Source organism: Podarcis muralis, chromosome 4 (assembly GCF_964188315.1).
Source record: "Podarcis muralis chromosome 4, rPodMur119.hap1.1, whole genome shotgun sequence".
NCBI lineage: Eukaryota > Metazoa > Chordata > Lepidosauria > Squamata > Lacertidae > Podarcis > Podarcis muralis.
In genome coordinates this window covers 91501232-91528777 of record NC_135658.1, presented here as the reverse complement: position 1 = coordinate 91528777, position 27546 = coordinate 91501232, and positions in this window count along the sequence as shown.

Genomic DNA, 27546 nt, shown 5'->3' with positions numbered 1-27546 from the left:
CAGTACAAGTATCCAATGCTCTCTCATCCAAAGGAAACTAGCACAATGCCATACATAGCAATTGTGCTGCACTGCCCCAAGAATGTCTCGTGACCTAGGGGAGTGGGGTGCATGTAAAATAGGTCTTGGGAAACAGATCATGTCGCCTATGAGCTGGTGTGATTGAGCCAAGAGGGAGCAAATAAAGGCAGTCACGTAATCAATCAGAACATCCTAACACAGAAAGCTGGAAATCACAGCAGTGATTTGCAGGGAGAAATAAAGCAACGGTGAAAGTCAGAGCCTTAATTGATCAGCCACTAAAGGAGAATCACCTGCAGAGCACGCAGTCAGGGGGTGCTGATAAAGTCTATCACCAGGACAAACTGTTGACAGTCCATGGCTGAGAATTAGGAGGCTTTAGCTGTCCAGAAACCCAACAATGAGAGAGGGAAAAGTTGAAGGAACAGTTCCGGGAAAAGGAAGGAGCAAACTTTCCTGGGGGGAAGTGGTGGGACAAGAGGAAGTGTCCGCCTTCCACTGGATTGCATTAAAGGTGGGTCTCAGGTCTGAAACTGTTGAAATCTGCTACCCTAGAAGGTTGAGCTGGTGAGAAATGACAATTCAGCCAATGTGAATTAAATTAACCCAGTACTTTGAGAAGAAACATTTCAGTGAACACTTACCATTGTTCCCTGCATTAATTTATGGACTGCTTCACTAATTTAACCCTAGCAAACAAGGATTGCTTGGGGTGTGGCTAACAGCTTGGGAAAGAAGGATGAGTGGGAAACCTAGCTTTGTCTGGTTGCCTAGGCAATACAGTGTGACTGTGTTCCCTGTAGCTGCTCCTGTCTGCAGGAGACCAAGGAGACAAGTTTGCAAATTGCAATGCACTCCAAGGCAGCCAGGTTGGCAAACAAATGACTGCAGAGATTCAGAATTGCCATGTTTACTTGGAAGCAATACAAGTGCATTTGCTCCTAGGTAAACACAGTATGTCTTGTGGCTCATGATGCATTTTATTTTTTAAAAAAAATGGGAAAAGAAACAGACGTGTTCAAAGGGTTAGGCCAGTCCCCTAGTTGAACACACATAGGAGTAAATGTTTCCATGCACTTTGCAGCAGGATAGCATTTTAATAAATAAAATTATTAAAGGCAGAGTAAGTCAAATTCCCAATCCACTAGAGGAGGCTTGGCTAGACAGAGAGAATTGGATGAGGCAGAGATATCTCTGTTTACTCTGCCAGCGGGAGATTCCTGCCAGCAAGAAATACCTCAATGTTCCTACCCAAATGGTGGTAACCAGCAGAAAACCTTAAAATGGGGTGTTTGGGGGAATGGGGCACAGGCAAGGTTGGCAAATTTTCCTGCCCTCTCCCTACCTTCTGCCCTCTACCCATCAAGCCTTCCCACCAATGGCAAGGGCTTTGGATTGCACTCTACAACATGGGCAGTTTTGAGATTGTTGAGTTTGAGGGACTTCTGGTCCCTATTTCCTATTTTGTATTGAAGATCAAAGTCACTCTGGTCAGGCTGAAAATCTCTGCACATCTGCAGGGTGCTTTTTGCTCAAATACTCAAAGCGGCTAACAGGTTGATGATATGGCATGCACTTGGCCTCCCTTTGTCACTGTGTGTTGGTCCCATTGTTCTAGGTGCATTTTGTGACAGGGAATTTCATTAGCGAGAGCAGTTTCTGAGCTCTGGGTGCAGTACTGCGCCTAAGATTTCAGATTAAATCTGCAGAGTGGAAGGAAAGGAGGACCTTTTTCTGCCTCCCCATTTCCAGCTACTCTCTGAAGACTGGAGAAGATACCCTCTTAAGAATATTAGAGGGGTGGCCAGGAGAAGGACTAGACCATGTGAAAAATGAACATAATACTTTAGCTGCAGTCCATTCATTTTCAGTTTTGTATTCTTGTTATTAAAAGAAGTGTGCCTAGACATTCCAATGTTGCTCCCATAACCTAGGTTTAAGGTGCCATTTAGCTCCTACCTTTCATATCTCAGCTTTGAACACTGAGCTTCACCATCTCTTAACCCATAGCAAGTTTACTCTAGAACAGAGATGAGGAACCTGTGCCTCAGATGTTGTTGGACTACAGTTCTTATCATCCCTGACTGTTGACCACGGCAGCTCCAGCTGGTGGCAGTTGGAGCCCAGTAACAACTTGGAGAGTCACCAGTTCCCCATTCCTGCTCTAGAAGCACAGCCTAGTGCAGGCATCCCCAAACTCGGCCCTCCAGATGTTTTGGGACTACAACTCCCATCATCCCTAGCTAACAGGACCAGTGGTCAAGGATGATGGGAATTGTAGTCCCAAAACATCTGGAGGGCCACATTTGGGAATGCCTGGCCTAGTGACTTCAACTAAAGAGCTTCAGACCTAGTGGCTCATAGAAGGCATATGTGTGGTTGAACATTAGCTTGGGGGAGGAAGAAGGATAATCTTTGCCATAGGCCTAAGCCACATGGTAGGTCACTCTTTTGTTTTTAAGGCTTTCTGCCTGGTTAATGGGGTTGTAGCCACTTTGTACCCAAGTGAGATATGGCAAAGCTACTCCTAACTCCCTCTTTCAGTTCCACTCTTTCATTTTTTCAGACAGTGCCTGTCTGATGACTGCATATGTCTTTGTTTTTGTGTACATTTAGTAAATTAAGAATGTCATTTATGAAACACAAATTCCTTCAGCATTACTGGAAGTGTACTGGTAGGCATCTATCTGAGACATGGTGGCCCTTGCCAAGTTAGGTAACATTTCCTAATTATGAAGAACACAGGGACAGCAACATTGGAGATTGTTCTTATTCTTAATTAATTGAATTTGTACTGTACTGCCCTTCATCCATAGATCTCAGCATAGTTCACAGCATAAAATTACAAGATAAATAAACAAAGTACATAACAAAAACAAAATAAGACAATAACCCTGCCCCCCACCCCACCCCATCACACAAGCACATCAAAAAGGATATATTAGTCAACCAAAGGCCCGGTTGAAGAGGAATGTTTTTGCCTGGCACCTAAAGGTGTATAATGAGGTGACAGGCAAGCCTTCCTGGGGAGAGCATTCCACAAATGGGGAGCCACTGCAGAAAAGGCCTGTTTGTGTGTTGCCACCCTCCAGACCTCTGGATTCTCACAATTCTCTGTAGTCGTGTAGGAAACAACTGAACCAATAACTTTTTGCAAGCTACACTTTACCTTGAATGTAAGTGATTCAAAGCAACAGACACACATACCTCCGCCATGAGTGACCAATACATTTGTCTTTGTGGCACTCAGAGGGGGGACAACGAACAAAATGGTAGCCATTTATTGTGTGTGTAGAATGACAAGTTTTAAAACTTCCAAGGAAGTTGCAAGATCCCGGCAACAGTTGTTAAGTCACCGCTTTAATTGCTTAATGTGCGCTTACTCGAGTTTATCCTCACCTCATTTTTGATTTGTTAAGAAAGACATTGTCAAATGATACTAGTAGACTTTGTTCCTGTACAGGTTTTAGCCTGCTTTCTGTTCCCTGTGGTGTACTTCCATTTGGATTTATGCCTGTCAGTAATTTATTTCCAATTTTAGCTACAGCTTATCAGACATAATTGCTGTTTCCTTTATGCTTAACTTTTTCTGACGTAAACTCTCTTGGCTACTTACAGTGACATTACACCAAACAGCCGTGGAACTTTGGTAGCTCTCGTCTTTGTTTTTCTGCAGAAATCAAGTACAGTCAACAATTTATTTCCAATTTTAGATAGTACTTACGACTGCAAATGTATCATCGAAATCTCATTCTGCTCTGGACTATACACACCTTCTGCCCACTCCTCCATCCTCTCTCTCTCTGTGTGTGTGTGTGTGTGAGAGAGAGAGAGAGAGAGATTTCATGTGAGTCTATTCAGATTACAGGAAGCAGTGAACAAATCAACTCCTGAAATGCCAGCAACAACACAAGTTGTATTACTCATGTCAATTTGTCCATGTAGTTCTTATCAGAATGATGTGTGAATGCTGGAATGCTGAATATAACGGGGGATAGCTAATAGTAAATTGCAGAGTCACAAATGCCAATGGAGGAAATACTTCATTGCCAAGGTTCTGTGCCATTTAATTTAGCATCTGAACAAATTCAGGAGTTTTGCTCTCCTGAAAATATTGTCACATACTGTGAAGGGCTGAGCCATACAAGTTGTTGAGCATCGCAGGTGCACACATGAATTCTCCATTGGCATTATACCCAGGCCATGATTGTGTAGAGAATCCTTTGTGTGATTCAAGATACAGAAGTTTTCAGCCAGGATCTAAAGAGCCTAATCTTATGTGTGTCTGCTCAAAAATCCAGCTAAATTCAGTGTGTTTACACTTGTGCATAGAACTGCAGCCTGTTACCAGGAAACACCAGCATGCCTCCATGTTGCCCTCATACTGCTCATCTTTTCTGGAAAGGTTAATTGGTAGATTATGGCTAATCAGGAGAGGATGAGTGACCTGATTGCAGGACTAGTTATCACTATTTATTAAGGTCAGATGAACGTTGTCAGGCGCTCTGGTGTAGTTCCACCAAAAAAACCTGCTCCCCCAAAAGAATATATGAAATAAGGCACCAGAAAATACATCTTGAGGTATCTTAAAGATTGGCAACTGTATTACTTCATGGGGCACCAAAACTATTCTGAGTATGTGCAGGTTCGCAACTCTCAGCAAGCAAACCTTCATAAAAAGAAAACACCCTGAGCATATGCAGTTTCTAATTTTAAACTCACTTCTCATTGTTATTGGTCACTTCATTACAATTTGTATATTATTTTTCTTTATCAATAAAACCTGTTTTCCCCCTGTTGTGTACTGAGTTGAATAGGACCCAAAATGCAGCAGTCTGATTGGTCCTAGAACAATAGGATCCAAAATGCAGCAGTCTGATTGGTCCTAGAACAATAGGATTCAGAATGCAGCAGTCTGATTGGTCGTAGAACAATGCAGCAGTATGATTGGTCCGCAGGAGCCACCAAATCCAGCTCCAGGTGGAAGTGAATCCACAACCTGATTTTCCTACAGGAGAATCCCAGAATTAGCCAATCACGTGCAGCCCATTGTGTAAATAATGTATATAAAGTACATATTTTGGGGAAACTTTCATTCCTCACTACTATGAGCTGAATAAAGAGCATGAAATCCACACTCGACTCCGAGTATATTTCATCCCCCAAAACAGAAAAGCTCTGGCCTCATCTCTGTTGCTCCCTTCTGAGTACATTACAAGGGTACTCCGTGACCTAGTCCTAAGCCAAAGTCCCTAACATGACCCACATTGTCTTTTGATAAAATGTGCTAGTTTCTGGGCCATTTCTGGTAGACTGACAGCAACATGTCTTCTAGAAGAAGCCTGCAGTGGAAAGAATTTCCCCTAGTTCTAAAGTAATGCCAATAGTCATTCATGTTCATGAACATGGAGAAAAAGGTTTTAGGCATATAGCAATCCATGTCTTGAACAGGCATGGGAACAAGCTGTGTTAATTAATTAGTACTCTGCAGTCAAGTGGTGCTATGGGCTCCCCCCCCCCCCCGCCGCCTCAAACTGAACTCCTTTCCAATGCCAAAAGGAAGACCATGTGGCGATCACACAGGGTCCCGGGACGTTAAACAGTCTATTGATCCCTGTGCCACCACTGTGATTGCTTCCCCACTGCCACCAACCCGTTTCTCTTGGGTACACACGGAGTCCAGACAGTTGTTAACATTAAATCAAATACACAAGTTTATTTTATAAGCTTTAACAAGTTTATGGTTTCAGATAATTTTTCTTGTCAGTTTCTTAATCTTAGTTACTTTACCGGCCTATACCTTCCTAATAACTTCTAACTGGTTATCCCAACTGTCTATCTGACTCCTCTTAACAGATTCTCTCACTCTCTCACATCAAACTATCCCAACCCACATACTTATCCTCCCTCTCTCTTCTCTAACACCCGACTGACTCCTTAACAACACCAACTCTAACTCCTCACTAGAAGAGTGACTAGTGGGGTGCCACAGGGCTCTGTCTTGGGCCTGGTCTTATTCAACATCTTTATCAACGACTTGGATGATGGACTCAAGGGCATCCTGGTCAAATTCGCAAATGACACCAAACTGGGAGGGGTGGCTAACACCCCAGAGGACAGGATCACACTTCAAAACGACCTTGACAGATTAGAGAACTCGGCCAAAACAAACAAGATGAACTTTAACAGGGAGAAATGTAAAGTATTGCACTTGGGCAAAAAAAATGAGAGGCACAAATACAAGATGGGTGACACCTGGCTTGAGAGCAGTACATGTGAAAAGGATCTAGGAGTCTTGGTTGACCACAAACTTGACATGAGCCAACAGTGTGACGCGGCAGCTAAAAAAGCCGATGCAATTCTGGGCTGCATCAATAGGAGTATAGCATCTAGATCAAGGGAAGTAATAGTGCCACTGTATTCTGCTCTGGTCAGACCTCACCTGGAGTACTGTGTCCAGTTCTGGGCACCACAGTTCAAGAAGGACACTGACAAACTGGAACGTGTCCAGAGGAGAGCAACCAAAATGGTCAAATGCCTGGAAACGATGCCTTATGAGGAACGGCTAAGGGAGCTGGGCATGTTTAGCCTGGAGAAGAGGAGGTTAAGGGGTGATATGATAGCCATGTTCAAATATATAAAAGGATGTCATATAGAGGAGGGAGAAAGGTTGTTTTCTGCTGCTCCAGAGAAGCGGACACGGAGCAATGGATCCAAACTACAAGAAAGAAGATTCCACCTAAACATTAGGAAGAACTTCCTGACAGTAAGAGCTGTTTGACAGTGGAATTTGCTGCCAAGGAGTGTGGTGGAGTCTCCGTCTTTGGAGGTCTTTAAGCAGAGGCTTGACAACCATATGTCAAGAGTGCTCTGATGGTGTTTCCTGCTTGGCAGGGGGTTGGACTCGATGGCCCTTGTGGTCTCTTCCAACTCTATGATTCTATGATTCATCCCCTTGGGTTCCCACTTGCCAATCACTTCACACTCATTTAACCCTTTCCTTATGACTCAGCATGATGTCACCTAGGAGGGCAATCGCCACAGACCACTTTTCAGGCCAAGAGCACTTCCAGATTGAATCCCACCCCAAAATAGCAGCATTCACAAAATGGCAAATTCAGGTGGTGCAATTAAAGATGATTTGGAGGTCTTGGATGGTGAAGCCCAGTTCGTCGCAAATTAATAAACAGGCAACGTTGACTAAGGACTTACAAAGTTTGTGCAAACAAATCTAGATGAATGCTTTTTTTAAAAAAAAAGGTAATTTGGAAGCGATTCAAGATTGTGATGGAATTGTTATATAAAGAAGCACTCAGAAATTCCACAGCACATGTCCCAGCTCTTATGTGGACCTTAGACTATACCATCTCTCTCTTGAGTACATTATAACTCCAAGTTCAAGTTTAAGAGGCAATTTTATATAGGCATACATATCATACAAATAAAAATGAATTTTGCCTAATGGATCCAAGCTGCATATTTCCTAATGTGCTTAGCCATTTTATAGTTATTTTGCAATGTAGCAACAAGAAAGCCCAATTCCAGATAGTTTGAAATTAAGGAAAAGTTCATCAAACCTCGCTTTCGATTTCTACCTCTCTCTTTTTCTTTCGCCAATATCCCGAAATATGCCCCAAACCACTTGTATAATATAGTCCCGTGTTCCGTTCAGAGGAACAGCCGATATGCTCCCTAATATTAGTAAATTAATGAGGCTACTTAAACTCAAGCAGCCTGGCAATCTATTGTCTACTTTTAAGGGAATCGTTTATCCCCCTGAATTGCATCAAAAGGCAATTTTGGCTAATTATTCAGTGAATATTGAAATGTTAGCTCTGCCCCCATGGGTACTTGCACTAAACTGTAAATGATAGTGCTTCTGAATGTAAAATAACTTGGCATGCTGTGTAACTTAGAAGGAGCCTGCCATTAAAATGATATGAAAATCTTAAACTACTGATACACTATCTCTCAAGCTATTTCCTTGCCTCATCATTTTTTAAAATTTTTATTTTACAAGATTATAAAACATGAACTACAGCTTTCATATGTGTTTTTATTTTATAACCAATATGTTGTGGTGCTCTCCGCTGAAGCGGGGATGTTGCCAGCTAAATTTCCATCTTCTCCCAGCCTTGCCCTGCTAGAGCAAATCAGCAGGCATAGAGAACAGTGGTGATATTGATAATCATGGTCTTCTCTTTAGAGGATATCTTTTGGCCTAGCATTGCAACTGTGGAATATTGAGCAGAGTTGCCAACTATTTTACCAGACCTTATTTGTTGTGCCGGGGGTGCACAGATCAGGGTAAGACAACCTGTTTTCTTGCAGATATTGGCAGACAACAGCCCATCCATCCCTATCACTGGCCATTGGCCATGCTGCATGGGACTGACACATCCAAGAACTCTTGAAAACCCTCAGGTTCCTTACCCCAACTATGATATTCTAACGCTGATTTCCATGCCATGAAAAGGTTCATTGGGTGACTTTTGTGGGTCACGCTTGTCTACTTGACTGAGCAGCATGCTTTTTGTGGCCTGTTGGCAACCATTGTTGTTGCCCTATTTATTGTTTTTATTTAATAGCTTGCTTTTTCTTCAGTGGAGTACATGGTGCCCCCTCCCAGATGTTAACCTCTGTGTAATAGGTGAGGGTGACCCAACTACACACACACAAAAGTAGGTAACTGTGATGTTAACATATGAGAGTGCTGGAGGTGAAATAGTTAAACAGGTTACCCAATCAGAAGCCAGGGAGTGGAGTCAGAGGGACTATAATACCAGCTCTGGGAGGGGCAAAGAGAGGAGTTCGTTGGGAGTTGGGTGGTTGGTTGGAGTGGGAGTGAATTGGGATAGAGTCTGTGGGGAGGTTGAGTTAGTGTAGAGAAATAAGCTGAGTCAGGAACAGTTAGGAGTTAGGAAAACAAGTAAATATCTGAGAGGTGGTTTAGTGAGTGAGAGTAGGTAGCGGAAGTTATAGGTCTGGATAGGCACCCCATGATTGTAACTGACCAATACCGTTTATGAAACCACATGCTTGTTAAACTGCCATAAATAAACAGTACTGTGGGTAAAAGCCTCAGCGCCTAGGGCTTGCCGATCGAAAGGTCGGCGGTTCGAATCCCCGCGGCGGGGTGCGCTCCCGCTGCTCGGTCCCAGCACCTGCCAACCTAGCAGTTCGAAAGCACCCCCGGGTGCAAGTAGATAAATAGGGACCGCTTACCAGCGGGAAGGTAAACGGCGTTCCGTGTGCTGCGCTGGCTCGCCAGATGCAGCTTTGTCACGCTGGCCACATGACCCGGAAGTGTCTCCGGACAGCGCTGGCCCCCGGCCTCTTAAGTGAGATGGACGCACAACCCTAGAGTCTGTCAAGACTGGCCCGTACGGGCAGGGGTACCTTTACCTTTAGTTTATGTTCCAATTTAAAACCTGACTGGACTCAGTATTGTACCAGTAGGGCCTGGGTGGTGGTAGTGAGAAATAAAGTGGTGGCACAGGGATCAATAGATGGTGAAACATCCGGGGACCCTGTGTGATCGCCACAGTAACCTTTATGGCCCTGTGGGAATTTGGTTTCCCTAGCCCTAGCCTGAACAATTTCCCCATGTCATGTTGCATATACTCAGCATCTCATTTGAACCTTTAACTATTTGGTGTGCAAAGCCCAGCAACGTAGATCCTGTTCACAAGCAAGTGCAGCAATCAGGTTTAAGTGAGCATTTGTCCATATGTATGCTATTCTTTGCTCGTCTAGCATCATATTTACATTAGGTCTTGGATATCATCTAGGGAAATAATTTGTAATTATAACTCCACAAAAGCCAACTTCTGATCAGATAGAACAGGGGTTGGAACCTGTGGCTCTCTGGGTGTTGTTGGACTACAAGTCCCATCATTCCCGAAACTAGCCCTGCTGGCTGTGGCTGATAGGATTTGGAGTCCAACAACATCTGGGAGACCACAGGTCCTGCATCCCTGAGACAGAATTACTATGCGCAATTGCTGATAGAGAGGTTGTTGAGTTTTGGTACCTCTGCATGTTTATTTTAGAGACCACCACAACAACATTTCTTTCCTCCTTCTCTGGATTAAAATCAAACTCAAGGCACCTTACAAATAAAAAGATATAAATCACAGTACAATTAAAAGATATCCATTTTGAGACTACCCCAATTTACCTTGCCCTAGATATAGTTAGCATGGAAAACACTTATGTCAGTGTGCAGATCTAATTAGACATCACAGACTGCTATCAGGGGAGAAACATATACATGTCTGGGTTCGGGAAAGAGTTTCATCCAGAAGATCACACCAAAAAATCCACACGGGACAACAATTTAGGTTGCAATTCTATTTCCACTTATTTCCTAATTATGCTGCTATCCTATTACCACATACTGGTGGATAACTTCAACTGAAGTCAGCAGGGCCTATTTTGAGTAGACATGTTAGGAGTGCATAGTTAAATGTTCAGAGTGTGGAAGTAGTTTCAATCACAGTGCAGGTCTTATTTTGCATGGAATGGATTCACATAGGGAAGAAGCTACTTAAATACTCGGAATTTGGAAAGGAGGGTTGGTACAGTGATCAGGTCCGGATTGGGCTAGGATTCCATTAAGTCAGGGCAATGAAACCAGATCAGGATTCAGTGGGTCCTGGACTGGATCAGCCTCTCCCAGGCTCCACTTTCCAGGCTACGTGGGAAAAGACCTCAAAGGCAGGGAGCCCTTCTTCCAGGATGGACAGCCAACTGGAAATCCCAAGGTTCCTCATCCATGGTGTAGATACCAACCTCCCAATCTGTTGTTCTTGCAGCCTGCTCTTCCTGCAGATGGTGTAGAACAGGGGTCAGCAAACTAAGGCCCAGGGGCTGGATGCAGCCCCCCAGGCTCATAAATCCGCTCCGCGGACCCTGCCGCCCACTCAGTCAGTCCCCGCACACTGCAGATGCATGGGGACTGACTTCCATAACGCTGGCAGAGCTTCTGGGCAGGAGGTGACACTGGTCCGGCCTTGGATTAGCTGCAGGAAGTTCCTGCAGCCAATCTGAAGCCTCGCTGCCCAAGGCTGAGGTAAACCCGGCAGGACCATGGATCGCAGGTGGGCAGGCGGCGGGTCTGGGCCACGCCATGGGCATCATGATGGGTGTGTCATGGAGCTTAAGTCGGAGCTTGGCGTGCCTGCTGGCCCCCCACTGCTGCTGGTGGCGTGCTCAGCAGCTGCGCTGGAGCAGCTGGAGGGCGAGCTGCGCACCACCTGCCCGGCGCACCACATGCGTGGCCTTCCTGCCGACCTGCCCTCAGACGATGGGCCGCAGCGCATGGTGCATGTCACCTGGGTGCTCTACGGGGACAGGCCGATGGAGCGGCTGCTGCTCATCAACAATGCCAGTGAGCGGGCAGCGCCAAGACATGCTCCTGAGCGCATGCAGAGTGCGTTCCTCTTCTAGGTCTGGAGGCAGCTGCAGGACCAGCTTGCAGGATATTTATATTTTTCAAAATAAAATCTAGCCCCCCACAAGGTCTGAGGGATAGTGGACTGGTCCCCTAATGAAAAAGTTTGCTGACCCCTGGTGTAGAATGAGCAGCTGTTTGACTGCTGAGTGATTTTGTAAGGTAGCTGAATGGGTGCCCATCATTTGCAAGGTGAAATATAGGCTGCATCTACACAGATATATATAAAAACAACACAATGAAAATGCTATGGAAAAAAGTTATTAAAATATACATGCAATTTGCTATAGACACCATTTGGTGTCACATTTTTATAACATATGCATAACGTTATAATTGCAGCTGTGTAGCTGAGTCCACACATAGCCAAAAGTGAAGACAAATTCAGCCTGCAGGCTTGCAGTCCACCAGACTGTGTATATCTGATGTTCCCCACCCCAGTTCTGGAGAAGATACTTTTGTTGTTCTTGTGAAAACTGGTTGTATAAGATATCTTCCTTCCATTATGCTTCTTTTGCTTACCAATTCTACCTTCATCTCTTAGTTTTAAAAGGATGGAAATAAGAAAAGAAAACAACAAAGAGGCTGCAATGGGTAAATGCACCATCTGGGCATCTTGACTAGGAAACCACTATAATAAAGAAAGAACAAGATACTGTTCCAACCTCATATAAATCTATCTTCACATTCCTAAAACTGCCTTTCTGGAGACAGACAGTATTACATACCACCGTATAATGTGCAGCTTTAGAAATCTGCAGCAAGCCGATGCCTGAGAACCAATAAAGAGGAAGAAAATGTGTGCTATTACACATCTGTGGGTTCTGTCCCCCTCCTTCATGCCTAGATATTTTACTTTTATTTTCTACAGTTCTGTGAGTTTGAATCTGTTAATTGATGTCGACTTTGGAAACCTGAGAATCCCAGCTAAGGGCCAGTGAAATTTCACAAATAGAACAGTGATGGAGTAATAGCGTGTCTCAACTCTTCCCTAGATAGTTTATGATGCTCACCACAAAATGGGATAGCTATAAAGTGCCACTACAGCACAGGGCTAGAGAAGATCTGCCCTGGCAGTGAGTACCTGACCACCTGTGTACTTTTTGTGTTCTCCTTGGACGCTGCTCCTGAGACAACCAAGGCCTTTCCCTAAGTGCTGGAAGAAACGCCTTTCCCCCCAACAAAGAGACCAGAGGGACAATGATTTTCAAAAATACATCATGTTTTGAAGCTTTTTGCATCACTGACTGACTGCGTCAGAAGACAAAAACCCCTGGCATATATTGATGGCAGGGTTGCCATTGGTGAGGTTGCCACCAAATAAATTTCCCTTTGGGGAAATCCTTTGGGAGTCTTTAGGGTGCTACTACCTTCTATGGAGAAGGAGTCTGGGTGGTTTTCCTGCCCAGGTGAGCCCAATGAAAGTTGCCAGGTACCCTGAATCTGACAGCCTGAAGTTGGCAAAAAACTGGCCTTCCCTGGGTGTGAGACAGGGCAGCTGCTTTATGTATGTTATGATAAAAAGGTAAAGGTACCCCCTGACCGTTAGGTCCAGTCGCGGACGACTCTGGGGTTGCGTGCTCATCTCGCTTTACTAGCCAAGCCCATTTGTTCATAGACAACTTCCGGGTCATGTGGCCAGCATGACTAAGCCGCTTCTGGTGAACCAGAGTAGTGTAAAGAAGAAGAAGAAGAAGAAGAAGAAGAAGAAGAAGAAGAAGAAGAAGAAGAAGAAGAAGAAGAAGAAGAAGAAGAAGAGTAGTAGTAGTAGTAGTAGTAGTAGTTTGGATTTGATATCCCGCTTTATCACTACCCAAAGGAGTCTCAAAGTGGCTAACATTCGCCTTTCCCTTCCTCCCCCACAACAAACACTCTGTGAGGTGAGTGGGGCTGAGAGACTTCAGAGAAGTGTGACTAGCCCAAGGTCACCCAGCAGCTGCATGTGGAGGAGCAGAGACGCGAACCCCAGTTCCCCAGATTACGAGACTACCCTTCTTAACCACTACACCACACTGGTGGTGTTTACCTTCCCGCCGGACTGGTACCTATTTATCTACTTGCACTTTGACGTGCTTTCGAACTGCTAGGTTGGCAGGAGCTGGGACCGAGCAACGGGAGCTCACCCTGTTGTGGGGATTCAAACCACGACCTTCTGATCGGCAAGCCCTATTCTCCGTGATTTAGACCACACTGCCACCTGTGTCCCTCTGTATGTTATCATATTATATTGCAAATTGCTTTGGGGTGCCTTGTGGGAAGTAATTCATAAATGAAATAAATTAATTGATATTAATAATATAGTAGCAGCATGCCACCATTTCCTGGACTGCTAGTTTATTGTAGCTGCAGACTGCAAAATGTTAGTGGAGGATCACTTGGCCAATGTATGTTGCTTTCCTTTTTCCCCCATCCCTTAAACTTCTTTACTGCAGTGGTATTCTTTTCATCTCTAACCCTGTCACCTTTTGCTCTGTGTGGTTCTGTCAGCCTCCTCTCAGTCTTCCTGTTTCCGCTGGGACATCTACAAAGGGAAGAAAGTGATATAAAAACACTTGAGGCAGAACAGGGGAGAGGTTCCATCCTTCCTCTTCTACATGAAAGCAGCCAATAGGAAGTGTGCGCATGGAAGCAACAGAAAACTGGCATAACTTTGCTCGATAATAGCTCCTAGGGACTCTTCTTTCATCATGTCTGCAAGAGATGCATTAGTCGTACACCAGGAGGCCTTTTCAGCATCTGGTTTCAGTGGCTCGTTCTCCTGAAGGACAGATGTCACCCAGAATGGAGAAAAGGCAAGACTGAAAAGGAACTGTATGCGTGCATAGCTAATAAATGAACACATTCACTTTCACATTCCTTCAGAAAAGAAATGCTTAGCAAAGGTTTCTTTGAATCGATGTGAAGATACTGAACAGCAGCTGCTCCACAAAGCAGAGCAGCACAACAGCTCTGGGACTGTGGAGTGGGTAGATATTTTGCCCTTCCTGCTTCTCATTTCCCACCTCAGAATATCTCACAGGATCTCATGAGTCAGGCGGTCGAGTGGGTAACAGTCTCGGTTGTATGGTGAATCGGGACCATTTTGCCCCACAAGCTTAGCTGAAGAGAATTCTCCTCTCAACAGTTCTATCCAGACACCTGCAAAGTGGATGCAGCTTGGTGGAGAATTGTGCTTCGAGCCCCCAAACCCATCCCCCGTGGAAATAAAGACACAGTGGAGACAGAATTTAGTTTAAATGTTAATGGGCAAATTTTGGCCACAACTTTATTAAAATACACAAATGTGACTGGTATTGGTTTAGGCATTGGTATCAAACTATATCTGGCACCTGCCCCACCCTGCAGGAAGCCTGGAAGGGTAAACAACCAGCAGGGGGAGCTCCATCAATGTATGCTCACCCCTGGGGTTCCCACGGGTCCTGGCATGGCCCTAGCCCCTCTCCGGGCTTCGGAAGAGATCCAGACCCCCGGATTCCTTTAACGGAATACCCTATTCATTGGAGGGGCAGATGATGGCCGCACCTCCTCTCCCCACATTCCCCTAAACCAGTACCTAACCGCCAAACCTTACAAAGTTGTGACGATTGCTAAGAGGTAGGCAAAAACCAAGTGGCCACAGCCAATCTGCCACACTGGAAAAAATTCCTACCTGGCCCCCATTCCAAAAACAGGCGACCAACCGAAGTCCAAAGCAAGGCCAAACATGACCTAATTAACAGGTGAGTGGGCGGGTGTTCGGCAGCGTGAAGCAAAGGGAGTTCCTTACGTTGTGCTGCCAAATAAATACCAACCTTGCCACGCTTGTGATTGGCTGAAGGCCATTGGCATAACTGTGGCACCACCGGCTTGGAGGGGGGCAAGGCCTGCCCACAAGCCGGTTAGGGAAGAGTTTCAGGGCCAAGCACAACATGGACCCTCGGTTAGGAGGATCCAACTTAGCAAAGCCGTGGCATGCTTTGTGGTTTCCCAGGGTAGCCGGGTGATCCATTGCCCCCTGGATCAGGTATGGCTGTGTGGACCTCTTTTGCCCAGATAGTATGCACTGGTTTAAAATGGCCAGTGATGCCTGGCTTGGCAACCTATGTTCTGGCCTCCGTTTGCTTACAGAGGTAGATGGGGTCCAGTGCGGAGAAACCGCCAAGAGTGCCTCCCAACCATTGAGCAAAGGCAGATTGGAATGATGATCTGATCCTCACTCTACTGCTCTGCCAACCACATCTGCTGTATAATCAATGAAATTGTGACCTAATTTCACCCAACACTTTTGTCCAGCGTGAATCATTCATGCTGCACCCACAAGCTGCAAATCTGCAGCTGCTAGAGAAAAGGTTATAAGAAGAAATGAAGGGGCATGCCAGGCTATAGCACTCTCGGTGACACCATTATTCTAAAATAATATGAATAATCAGATTATCTTGATGAAAAGTGTGAGAAATACTGAACTGAATATTGTTCCCTTCTTATATCTCTGCTAAATGAAGTATTGTGAACTGCTGGGGTGTGGGGGAAGGAGATCAACGCCCGATGCATGTAACTGGGTTGCCAAGGATATGGAATACTGCAGCAATGGGTAGGGCTGCAATCCTACACAAACTTCCTTGGAGTCTCTCAGCCCCACTCACCTCACAGAGTGTTTGTTGTGGGGGAGGAAGGGAAAGGAGAATGTTAGCCGCTTTGAGACTCCTGAAGGGGAGTGAAAGGCGGGGTATCAAATCCAAACTCTTCTTCTTATTATTATTCTTGATTCTGGTAAATGTGGGAAGAACTGGCTGAAAAGATGCAAGCAAGAGGACTCATATCAACGTCTCTGTGTGAAAAGCCCAAGAAACTTGCAGCAGGTCAGAAACAGAGAACTCTCTGAGGACATGTGTAGGGTTGCCATACAGCCAAATTTTCCCAGATATTGCCAGGATCCGAAAGTTGGAAACAGTGTCTTGAATGTATGGCAACCCATGTCGAAAGTGTAGATTTTAGCATGTATGGCTACCCTACCACAGTGTGAGTGACACAGAAAGTGGTCAGGAGACAAGACTCTGTTGGACACATGTGTATTAAAGTAGACAAAACAACAACAACTTTATTGAGACTTGGCCTTTATTTGACATTATCAACATAATAATGCAGATTCATCTGTCATGTTCTTACTTCATTTCATAAGTATCTGTACATCTTTTAGTATATTTATGTCTATGGGAGCAATCCAACTAAGATGATTATCTTTAGTTGGCTCATGCCCTATAGTTACATTGCTTAATTTTTATTTGTTTGTTTGTTTGCTTTTTTTGGTTTTTTTAAAATACATTCAGCCAAAGTAACATAAAGCTAGTAAGAATCTTCCACAACAGCAAAATTCATCTCAAAATTGTTTGATCCACTTCCTTGCAGCTTCTCTTCTGAGCGATTCCATTAAAGTTAGCAACTTCGGAGAATCTGCTTTGCTTTCATGGGTATATTGGAGAAAAATCAGTGTGTTATATGAGAAGGCATGAGCCAATGAAGCATATATAGCTTTCAAAAAGATGTTTGTGGTTAGTACAGCTATAGCAACATATTTATTCTATTTTTTAAAGGAAAGAAAAATAATAGATAAACAGGGAGGGATGTTCAATAGCAATATCAGTGTGCTTCCCCTTCTTTTCTGTATCCCTCAACTGCTGTCCCAGTATGGCTTTGTATGAGTAAAGCTGCACCACGGTCCCAATTATGCACTACCTGCTGCTACTTGGATTAACAGAAAACACTTTTCAGAGGGAAATTGCTTCCTAATTACTAGCAAAAAAATTCAAGTAATCGGAACATCTTGAATCTTTCAGAACGGCAAATGCACTGCCATTCATGTCACCTCCCTCCCCCAAAGAACACGGACATTACAAAGGCAGTAAACAGAAGTACTTTGTCATTAAATATATATATAAGCATGCACATGCTTCCTGGAGGCCATTAAAATCAATTTCCCTGGCTCATGATGAAATATGTCTGAAGATGAGCTGTCATTGTGCATGATGCATCCTCCCACATGCACAGCTGTGTGTGTGCCAGAGGAGATGATAGCTCTAGGGCTCAAGAAACCTCTTTCCCACCCTCTTCCACTGCTAGTACTCAGCTGGAAGCAAACAAGGATGTAGCTGGCCAGGTGTAACTTCTTGGCTAGAAATATTTGAATGGAAAAGGTGATATCTGCTGCTTTTGATGGGACCCAGCTGCTGAATTCAGCCCAGATTCGGCTGCTTTGTTTCTTACACCTGCAGTTCCAAAGTGACTTGCAGAGTAGACAAAGGTTATTCAATGTATTTTGTTGAAGCCAAAACAGGTCCTTAGTTAACAGCTGTACTTACCAAAAAAAAAAAGTCATTCATGCTTTTAACTTGAAAAGTGAGCCTCCTTTCTGCCTTACTCATATTGGGTGATTAGCTGAAATCTGTGTGTGCTAAACAGAAGCTGGTAAGGGAATGAAAGCGATCTGTGTCAAATAGGAAGGAAAGAAAGAAAGGCAAGCAGATTGAGGCAGCTACTTCAAGGATGGTTGCAGCAATGGCGCAGCGTGAGTTGCCAGCGCCCATGGCAAGGTAGAGGGGGGTGCGGGAGGGAAATGGATGGATTACGCATGTGCATTCAACTGCCTAATGGTATCCTCATCACCCAGAAGAGCGCAGCGGCAGAGATAAGAAGAGTCATTCCTATGGTTCGCATAGAGAAGCTATTTTCAATGGAGTCCACAACTGGAAGTGCACAGTGGTACTGTCAGGATGCTGTCAGCGGCTCCTGGCTAGTTGCCCAGGAAAATATAAAGACAAGGAAAAGTTTCTTACTGTCCTTTTTTATTTCAATATTACAGAGAGAGGCTATAGAATCCAGCCGCTTTGATAATGGCGTCCCGAGTAAACCTCCACCTCCTGTCTCTCCCACTTCTCATTTGTCACTTCTATGGGTCCTGCTATGTGTCCTCTGTCTTTGAGCTCTTTGCTCTCCTACTTTTAAGGCTCGCCGGGTTCTGGGAGATGGAGGGTCTGGAATACTTTCTAAAGACACTGTGTCAGCCAGCTGCCGTTCCAGTCCTGCCTCCTCCTCTCCCATTATTTCCCAACTTTCCCCCTCATCTGTCTCTAAGCTGTGACCTTCCTCAAACCTCTATTGTCAATCTATGCTGTCTTCCTCCTCCTCCTCCCTGGAGGGGTCAGGATGAGAAGACAGTCTCCACCATTCCTCCTCTGCCCAGTCCCTGACAGATACTGAGACAAGACCAGATGTTGAAATTTTGCAGCCCTCATAATTTTGCACCCAGGTCAACTGCCCCTGTGCCCCACCATGCTATACCACTGTGCTGCAGGAGGGTGGAGGGCAAAAAAGTGTTGAGAGGGTGGTGGCAAGATGTTGTGTTCCATTTAGCTCTCCCACTCTCCTCACTGCTATCCTGCTGCCCTTCGAAGCTTTTTCTTCAGCTGGAACTCATTTCCGGCACCTCTCTGGTGGGCACCGTTGCCATTATAAGAGAACATGGGAGGCCTTCATGGTGAGTTCTGACACCTCTTTTTCTATAAAAATAGCACTGTTCTCCTTCATTTGTGTGGTGGATGCTGCCTCATCATCAGTGTGGAATTTAGATTCAACTCCCAGTCAAGTTGGCTTCTGTACCTATCATGGGAGGGGGGCCATCTTGTATTTTGTCTCAGGAAGAAAAATGTCGTGAGCCAGCCCTGTAAACAGTAAAATGGTTTAGATGACATTCATTGGTAGTCCTTTCTTCATGGACATAAACATCTATGACTGGAGAACTAGATGGTGCAGGGTATCATTGATCTGTTGGACCTTGCACCAGCTTCTGATACCTTTGACCACCATGAGAAGGTAAGTTCTGTTGGGTGCTGGATGGTTACAGCAGGTGCCAGTTCCTTGGGTTAGAAGTGGGATCCCCTCTACCCCAGGAATTCAATTACCCTCTGGTAAATGTTCAAACTGGATCACAGTTTATTTGTGACCTATCTGGTTGTTTAATATACTCCCCCCCCCCCACACACACACACACTGCGTATAGATACTGCATTGGAATAAATGGCAGAATCTACCTGGAAATACCTCCCTCCCAACCATGATGCCTTGACATCCTTTATAAAAAGGATTTGCAAATTACAGCACTGGTTGTGCTACATCAGCAAGCAAGCAAGCAAGCTCTCTTTTCGGCTGTATAATGAAAGTATCCATCAAAGTCTCAGATTTTTGTATGGAAATTAAGAGTGTATCAGTCAGTCAATCAGTGTCCTGATTTTTCAAAAAGAAAGAAAGAAAATTAAAGTTTAGAAGGGATTGCTTGCATTATGTATAGATGGCTAATGTGTCTGCAGAGATGATCACACACTCACTCTTGAATTCTCTCACTCTGCAGGAAATAAAGGGGGAAATGTATCAAAATTAATTTTAGGAATAGATTATTTGCATTATGTATAGATGTGTAGTTTACAGCAGAGTTTAGTGAGTGTTTGCAGTTGTTTGCATTCCCATTTGATTTGCACAGTCCACATTATATTCCCTTCAAATGCCATTCTCAATGTAAATTTGGGTTTACCTTATATAGAGATATATACTCAGGGTTGCAAACAATTTGCTTTGGAGTTTTTGCATAGGTGGATCAAGCCTTACTTTCTGCTACCACTTTCCACCCTCACTACAGTGCTTTCATTCCTTTTCCTGCCATGCTTAAAACTATTTCCAGGATGCTCCTGAACAGATTAGCATGCATATATATATATATATATATATATATATATATATATATATATGCTTTCGTAGATTTTCACGGGTACAGGAATGCAGGTTTTGGTGTCCTCGGGTGTCTTCCCGTGTAAAAGTTGGGGTGTCAACTGGATTTTATCCTTGGGGTTCCTGAGGATATTGGCTATTTTTTTGTAATTTGGCCACACGGGAAGGAAAAACTGGACAGCTTCCTCACACATCTCAAAATCCAGTTGGAAAACCAAGGGGTCTATGAAATACCCTGCAAAGTCTGCCCAGCCACGTACATTGGACAAACAAACAGACGAATAAATGCACGTATCGCAGAACACAAGAATGCCGTCAAAAAAGAAGAAAAAACTTCCTCTCTTTTCCAACACATGAAAGAAACAGGACACGAAATTAATTTTGCAGATTCCAAATTGCTCTCTAACATGGAACATCACCACAAGAGAATAATCATGGAAGCCATCGAGATAGAGAAACACCCTCACAACATGAACAAGCGTGATGACACATCCCGCTTGCCAGACATCTGGAAATTAGCCCTCCCCACAAAAACTGACACCAGATCCAGAGGCACACAGAACGCCATCACCAATCAACCACACCAGACCCAAACCCAGACCCTCTCCACAGATAAATTACAGACACCATCCAGTAGCCAAACCATGGTGGCACCTCCGGATGCTGCACCCCCCTGCAATCCCTACACAGATCTGGCTGGCACAGGCCACAAAACCACAGCTCGCCCCTATACACGAAGCCAAGCCAGAGCACAACTAAATGCAGTACAGCCATCTTCTCAGAAAAACTCTTCACAAAGTTCAAGAGGTCAAGACACAAAGGCTTTAGCAACTAATCCACACCTAATGACCCACCCAAGTGGTACTCAGGATATCACTCAAGAAATCACTCAAGATATCCCTCAAGCAATTAAGGAACAAAAGAAGAAAAGGCACACTAGCCTGGGAACTTCCTCTCTGCCCAGAACATTGGAGGCTATACACCACACCCCTCAACAGTATTTATAGGAACTCAAACACTGAGATCCTGCTCTGTTCCAGTAACAAGAAGCCGAAAGCACCAGCCTGAAGATGACGAGTGAGACCTCGTCGAAACGTCGCCTAGACACCCCAACTTTTACACGGGAAGACACCCGAGGACACCAAAACCTGCATATATATATATATATATATGCTAAATTTTAATCCCTTAGATTTGCACAAAATCAGAAAACTGCACAAGCAAACCACAGTAAAAATTTCTACACCAGATATTACTGAGCAATCTGAAAAGGTTGTGCTTTTAATATATTTTCTGGTACTGCTCTTAACATTTCCAGCTCACTCCTGAATGGAAGAATGTGTGTTTGTATTTGTGTATTCCCTCAGATTTGCACAAAACCAGAAAACTGCTGAGAAATTGCAATGCAGCTTCATTGTCCAACTGGATGCCCATTCACATTATAGTGGTCTGAGGCCAGGTCTGGAACCCACCAGCTTCTAGGAGGAGTGTCCAGGTGTTTTTCCAGTGTTGTTTTGAAATCTGCATTTACATTGAGTAAGGGTTGTTAGGTGGCAACAGGGAGGGCCAACCACTGGCAAGACCATCGCAGGCAGCTGGGTGCCTTTCAAATGCCATTAATGCCATGAGCAGTGCACCCAAAGATCTTGAGAACTTCTGTACCCGAGACCCTGCTCCAGCCTGATCTAGACGGGATTTTTTGCATATCTGTGTGTATGGCTAAAACCAGTGTTCTCCAAGTGAAACACTTTATCAGTGAAGTGTTAAGGGTGAAGAAAAAGATGTCCAGTGAGCATTCTCTTTTAACACATGCTTTTTATTAATTGCACATGAGAGGGGAGTCCATTTGCTACCAACATTTCATGTAAATCTATGCCTGTGTGCAGTGACATTTTGATTCAGTTCCTTTTAGATGATATAATGCATACCATAATAAAATGGAAAGCCATTTGAGAGTTTGGGCACAATGATAATGAAGAATAAACATGTCATGTAGTTAAAGGGTTAATTGAAACTTGTTCCGGTTCTAATTATAGCAGGGCAGTCCACAGGAATGATCTCATGATGAGATACACAAGTGAAGAGAAAGGAAGCAGAGCGAACAAGAAAAGGGCCATTTTGCTAAATCACCCCTGAGCTTATGGCTTAAAGACTCCACAAAGGTCTGAGGGGTGTCGGTTTCATTATAGTCAAAGACTTGCAAAAGAAACTCAATGGCAGGCCACCCAATAATTTGCATGATCATTTAGAATGCACAGACCAGATATTTTTCTGACACAATCATTAGCCACTCTCGTATCTGTCTCAGTTCTCTGTGGATCAGTAGTAATTGCATGCTCAGAGTAAGAAAACAAGGAGCACGTCATTAGCTTTTTTCAAATAAAACTAATTAGAGGGAAAATAACACAGCAGTGTTTGTGAGAGTATGATAATTAAAAAGAAGAGGACAGATAATCATACAAGGGTAATTAAGTGCTATCAGGTAAGAAAGATTGATGTTGCATATTAAATCACCACAATTGCTGTTTTAAAATCTCATCTTTTTGAAGAGGGGCTGCCAAAAATCTGGTGGTAACAAAATTTTGATGAATTCCTAGAGATTGAGCTGAAAACTTAACAGAATCATTTGGCGAATTTGGCAGGTTTTGATGTGCCTAGGGTTTAATTTCACAGCATGGGATGAACTTTCCAGAATCCAACGTTTTACGAATTTGGATCTGGAAGTTACACATATTCAAACTTGAGAAAACTGTTTTATCATATCTTTTTATATAGTCGAAGAAAGTGTCTCCACCCATCTTGATGCTTCCATGCATTTATATTGGATGCAGTATCTAGAAGGAAGTTATATAACTATAAGTGCCATTCCAAACTTTTCCGCTGTTTTGTGAAGAGAAGGAATTGCCCTAATTCATGTCAGTGTGATTCCTAGGGATATGCTTGGGGAAAACGATGGCTGCCTCCACTGGCAAAGCAGGCAACCTATCCTCCCCCACCCCACCCCATCTCTGGGTGTCATCCCCACTGGGGCATATTAGGAAGAATAGTGGCCTCAGTTTCCACTTTATATAAAGACAAAACTCTGCTGCCTTTTCTTTATTGTTAAGCACCCACAAAAAATTATTAGAATTTGCCTTTCCCTGAAAGTTGCAGAACTGCTTCCCACACATGTTTGTGGGGTACCAATGATCCCACAAAATTGAAGAGGGAATATTTGGCTTAGCACTGCACCTTCTGCAGGTGTTGCCCAATTGTATTGCAGCTGATCCAGTGTCTCCAGGGGCGGATCTACACTCGTGGTTTTTAACGCTAAGAAAGAGTTAAGGAATGGTTCTGATAACCGTATAGCCACATGGCGTTCTGCTCTTAACGTTATTAAAATGTGACACCAGAGGCTGTTGCAGAGCAACTGGAAACCAGGGAGGAAGTAGGGAGAAAGCAAAAGAGAACATTTCCTGATTTGACATTCTAATAATGCCTAAAAGGTCCGTGCAGATCCAGCCCAAGTTTACATCTTTTAGTTTTTAATAGTATTTCCCTTTGCATTTTCTATATATCATCCCCATGAAAATGAACACAGCCCTTGTTATCTAAATAGCCCCTTTCCTAAATGTTATTTGTTGATTTATTTGCGTATAATGAAAAATGTCACAGCAAGAACAACATATAATGCTTCAGCTCTATAGTGCAGAGACAGCTCACTCTTCACTTTTCATCCCACAGACGCAATGTAGCCATATTTCCACTTTGCATTTTCCTTTTTCTACCTTGAACGGGATTGTGAGTCCTGGGAGCATGTCATCCCAGGCAGCTCACTGGACTAGTCCGTTGCCTCAAACTGTGAGGTTCAACTGTACAATCCTCTACCCTTTTTCTAGTTACAGTTCTCGCCCTTCCCCATAGTTGTTATTGCTGAAATGTGTCATACCCTCCAGTATCTTGAGTTCCATAACTGGGATGTGCATCTTCCCACCTGTGCTCCTGCACAAGTCACATGATCCACAAGAGATCACGGAGTCCAAAATATGTGCTGCTTTTTTCTAGAAGTTTAAAAACTACTACAGAGGATGCTCGGATTGTGAACGTGATCCGTGTGGGATGCATGTTCGCAACCCGCAGCATCTGCATCCCGCAGCGGCATGTCTGCACATGCGCGGGTTGCGATTCGGCGCTTCTGTGCATGCACAAAGTGCGATTTAGTGCTTCTGCGTATGCGTGACCGCCGAAATCCGGAAGTAACCCGTTCCAGTACTTCCAGGTTTCGGCGGTCCATAACCCGAAAAAACGCAACCTGAAGCGTCTGTAACCCAAGGTATGACTGTACTGCATTTGGGGGAGACTGATTGGGAGAAGAGACGATGGTTTGGAAAATATCCTCATGTGGGAGCTGCTTGCACACTTTGAAGTACCTGTTAATCTCTGGATAGGGCATGTGTGTCTAGTGACCTGCTGATTTGATCCATCTTAACCCACCCACCCAAAGTTATCTAGTTTCGAAAGATAGTTTGTCTCTTATTGTGTTTCCATCACTACCTCTTAAAACTCAATTTTGCCCATAAGTAAATGCATAATCCTTTGCCCTTGTATAGTGACTTGTTGTTCGCAAATCATTAAATGCATCGTGGTGAGATCTGCATACTAATTTTTGTATTCATTATTTGCAGTTCTAGCACAGGATTAGAAATGCCTGCTATTTACTGGCACCCAGAGGTACTAAAGCCTGTTTCTGGCAGATTATCCAGCTTGTTAATTACCTGCAAAAAGTGGTTTGAGAGAATTCATTACCTGCTTAAAACCCAATAATTTCAGGGCAGCGAGAAACATAATTCTTTTGTCTGTAAACAAGACTTATGCAAAGAAGGAAACATTTTGCATCTCTAACAAGCAAAAGGGTGAGTGGGAACTTATTTTGCTGTTATTCATATGTGACCTGAGAAATGGCAGTTGAATCTTGCCAAGTAATCAAAGAAGTCACACATTTGTACTGCTCTGTAAAAGGCCGCATATCTGTTCAATGATAAATGTTTGTTTGGCATTCGGGAATCGGAAAATGTAAATGCTGAAATCAGAAAGCTTAAAACAAAACTAGTAAATATTTGCTACACACACACTATTCTATCAGTTTGGAACACTGTGCTGCACAAATGCCAAGGTGGTTACTGGATTTCAACTAAAGTGATGTCCAAAGTGAATTTGGAGGTTCTACCAGCAATGAAACATCTGATAATTTTTCAGGGAAGCTAGGGAAGCCAAGTCTGGTCATGTAACAGAGCTTAGTCTCGCTCTCTCTTAATTCCAATCTCATGCAACTTTCCAAAGCTTCTCTGGTTGTTCCAGATTTGGAGATGATATAGGGATTGTGCAGGGGTAGGAGGGACTGAAATTCCATTGCATGGTCATGAAATTGCTCCACTCATGGAATGACTTTGTTGGATTCAACCCATGAGAATGCACCAGAATTTAAAAACATGTGCAGGGGAGGGCAACTAAGATGATCAAAGGTCTAGAAGCCAAGTCTTATGAGGAACAGTTGAAGGAGCTGGGTATGTTTAGCCTGGAAAAGAGGGAACTGAGAGGAGATATGACAGCCATCTTCAAATATCTGAAGGGCTGTCATGTGGAAGCTTGTTTTCTCCTGCTCTGGAGGATAGGACTTGAACCAATGGCTTCAAGTAACAAGAAAGGAGATTCTACTAAACATCAGGAAAAACTTTCTGACAGTAAGAGCTGTTCGACAATGGAACACTCTCCCTCGGGTGGTTGTGGACTCTCCTTCCTTGGAGGTTTTTAAGCAGAAGTTGTCATGGATGCTTTGCAGGGAGCTGGACTAGATGACCCTCAAGATCCCTTTCAACTCTTTGATTCTATTCTATGAAATGCTCTTATAAAGGAACTCTTGACTACTGTCGTTTCCCTTCAGTTCGGCCTGCCTTCCTTTTATTACACCTAGTCTCTTCCAATTACATTAAACCCCAACCAATTTCATTCCCAAATTCCTGGCCCTCTCCAGTCCCTAACAAACCCATTTAGACTTCATCATGTGCAGGAGCAGCAGTAATTAATACCTCTGGTTTTTCCTCCACAACAAATAATGGCTACTGTCACATTTCCACTCTCAGAACATACAGTGAGAAATCACTCCAAATGCCTACTACACAGCCAGGTTTCTGGGAGTTCAGGGGGAGATGTCCAGAAACACATACAGTCATACATTATTCCAGCAATCCTTTAATCTTGATATCTGTAACTGTGAACTCTGGCATGCACAGCAAAGCCTTATGTCTATGGTGCAACTGAGAAAAGACTTGGCTAGTGGCAAGACCGAGTTGTCCTGAGCAAAGCAGGATGTCAGCACCTTACCAAGATAAAGGAGGAAGCATCCGGTAAACATGCAGAGAACTGGAAGAGGTTGTACAAAGGATAGTTGTAGGTTCAGGGAGGGTTAAAGCAGAACAAAGCAAGGAGCAGCAGAAAGACCAGCAGGGTTGTGACACAGCCAGAAATGGCAAATGAGAGCTGGTGAACAACAGCTTCCAGTTTTCCTTCTTATAAAGACTATTAATAGGCTGGAAGCAGGGAAGCTGAGTAGTGGCATCAGGTAAATCTGTATTCCAAGGCCAGAGTGAGAACTCACCTGAGGCCGCTTGGTCTTGTCTGGCTCTAACCTACCAAGAACCTTTACAAAATGGAAACTAGAGGAGTGATTTCTGAATGACAGGAGGTTCTGCTGATTATTGTCATGAGATCTTGATCCTATCATCCTTCTGGAGGCCAATTCTTCTTCTTCTTCTTCTTCTTCTTCTTCTTCTTCTTCTTCTTCTTCTTCTTCTTCTTCTTCTCCTCCTCCTCCTCCTCCTCCTCCTCCTCCTCCTCCTCTTCTTCCTCCACTCGTAGCTGAGTAAGATTGTCTTCCATGAACACGGTCTTAACAGTGAGTCCACAAGTGACTGTGGAGGCCAATTCTGGATCCACATGTCCTTCCACAGTGGGGACATAGGTTTCCAGGTGGCAGTTGATCACAGTGAGGGTTTGCCAAGCGTGCCTTCCTCTTAGCACATTTCTACCTTTCGTCCTGAGTTTGAGCGTCTTCAAAGCCCATGACACCTTTGGTAAAGGCTGTTCTCCAATTGGAAATAGCCAGTTCAAATATGTTATTTGCAGCCTGGGACCTGTTTGTTGTGATCTATTCCCATGCTACATGAGCATGCTGGCAGTACTGGAGAAATTAATGACCTGGCCATGCAAATGCTTGTATTGCATTTCTGGAACAGCACCAGACCACATCAAAGCAGTTGTAATGCCACAAAGGAAAAGAG